The sequence below is a fragment of the Maniola hyperantus genome, chromosome 6, assembly GCF_902806685.2.
Source record: "Maniola hyperantus chromosome 6, iAphHyp1.2, whole genome shotgun sequence".
NCBI lineage: Eukaryota > Metazoa > Arthropoda > Insecta > Lepidoptera > Nymphalidae > Maniola > Maniola hyperantus.
In genome coordinates, this window is record NC_048541.1 from 3,676,859 (window position 1) to 3,679,590 (window position 2,732).

Sequence of the window (2,732 nt, forward strand, 5' to 3'; positions counted from 1 at the left end):
AGTTTACTTCTTTTTTCCTCTTAGACCATCCCAACTTCAGAGAGTGGCGGCCGCGCGGGCGATGAGTACATTAGAACAAAACAAAGGAGCGCGAAACAATCACGTCTGTACAAGTTTTTGGCGCTAAAATCCAGCCGAATACTTTTGCCTAATATTCGGCTATTAGGTCAGGGGCCTCGCCAAATATTCGGTATTCGGTATACTGCCGAATATACTATTCGTTGAAACTCTAATTATTATCATTGAAAAATTGATAATATGGGTAAGTACTAAGTACACTATTTTCATAACAAGGTTTTCAAGAGTCATGATTACGTTAATTGTATACCTATATTATTTTTGTTTTTGTTAATCATGCGTAAATAAATAGGTATGTAAGTATTATACATATTTGTAGGTAATTTATTAACACAATAAATCAACTTAAGCTCCAGTATTAACCGTACGTATAGTACGCGACAGGTCGAAATGGCAATCGGGGTATGAGGCGGGGGGACGCCCCGCACACCCGCACGTCATCCGCGCTGTCCCGCACTGGGTTAGCGCGGGGGTTGTGCAGGTGTGCGGGGCTTCCACACCGCGACTGCCATCTCAATCTATCGCGTACTATACCCAAGCTCCTATTAATTGTAAATTGCTCTCGGTCGTGTACAAATATTATATTATTTATACCATTTAGCCGCAATTATCGGATTTCACTCGAAATCAATTCAGCTCAGCATTTCGTTTTGTATTCGAGATATAAATAACATTTCAATTAAACGTCTTTGGTTCTACGTAGGTACCTCGGTTACTTATTATCGTTCAATGACTTTTATCTTATAAAACAAAAATAACATCCATTCTTCGGAATTAATCTGCTAAGATCTTATGGAATTATTTCGTCTCTAAAAGGTACGCTTACACGGGCAATTGAAATTCCTCAATTCCAGGCAATTTAGTTATTTTGACGTCACGAGCATATGAAGCAATTTACTGCAATACCCAGCAATACCTGAAAATTTCAGCAATGCTATGCGAAATAATTGCTCCAGATTGCTCCACTTATTGCCCAAGGTTGATCCATTCATATTGCCGAGCGACAATTGCTTAAAAAATTGCTCATGTAAGAGCACCTTATTGTCTAAGTAGGTATTACCCATTCCAAAATCGTCTAATATTCCTAAAGAAGGTTTCACTTCATGGAAATATTTTTTAAACTGCTCAAAAGAAATAGGTATCAACAGAAGCTATAAAATACCGTTGATAATTCGTTTGCAATTCACTTGTTTTTCTTTTTCTTTTAAAGAATATTATTAGTCAACTTTATCATGACTAATATTCCCCTTTCCCCTCCATCTAAGCGTAAAGCTTGTGCTATGAATAGATACGACAATAGTGCATCGGGTGGGGTTTGAACCGCCGACCTTTCAGATTTCAGTCCGCTTCTTTAACCGTTGAGCTATTGAAGCTCTAATTTTTTTAATTCATTATGGTCACGCGTGGTCACGATCACACCTGATGGAAAGTGATGATGTGGTCTATGACGGGACGCGTTTGCCTAGAAGGTGCCTATTCACTCTTGTTTTAAAGATACCCGAATTATAATTGGTAGGAAACACTGATCTCGGAAGAGTATTCCAGAGTCCAGACCCTAGCCATGCGTATAAGGAACGATGACGCAAAGAGTTTTTCTTTTTGACTTGTTTTCACTAGTACAATCACTAACCCTATTATAAATGCGAGAGTGTGTTTTTTGTTGGTTTGTCCTTCAATTACGTCGCAACGGAGCAACGGATCGACGTGATTTTTTGCATGGGTATAGTTTAAGACCTAGGGAGTGACATAGGCTACTTTTTATTCCAAAAAATCAAAGAGTTCCCACGGGATTTTAAAAACCTAAGTCCACGCGTAAATGTCGCGGGCATCAGCTAGTTCTATAATAATTGTAGTAAGTATAAATAAAACGCTTGACTGGGTTGTTGGAAACAAAGGCAGATTGGTTCGCTGGGTATTGTGTTAATCCGAGATTAATCCGACCGCACGTGATGGGGGTCATCCAGTGTGATACTGTGAATTATCACAGAATAAATATAGCTTACGTGGCTTACCTCTGCCCGATTGTGTTTTCTCAGTAACCTACCCACTAGGTAGCGAAATTAAACTAATAAACTTATAGTTTTATTATCTTCCGTTTTCCACGTTTATTTGTTAATGACTAATATTCCCCTTTCCTCTCCAACTAAGCGTCAGGCTTGTGCTAGGATTAGGTACCTACGACAATAGTGCAACGGGCGGGGTTTGAACCGTCGACCTTTCGGTTTTCAGTCCACTCCTTTACCGGTTGAGCTATTGAGGCATTGTGATCTTAGTCATTCTTCCACCGACAGATTTGCCTTAATCTTGCGAGTAACACTAAAGATATTGCCTGAATCATAATTATTTTATCAAAAAAGACTAATGTTTTCCACTTAATAAACACTAAACCTTGTGCAGTGCAAACCGCAATCGGGTTTTTTGAAAACTTTTTAAATTATTTGTTGATCAACAACAATCAACAATCAAAAAAAGGGAAGTTAAGGATCATTTGACGCCCTTTTGAGTGTAGTTAAACCGAGGTTTTTGTATAATATATTTGTTCTTATTTCATTATTCGATAGAAGAAGGTCTTAAATAGATACTATAATTTTCTTTATTTTCGTAGATTTTAACGAGCTTCAAACTGACCATATTTTGTGAAAATTTTCGATCTG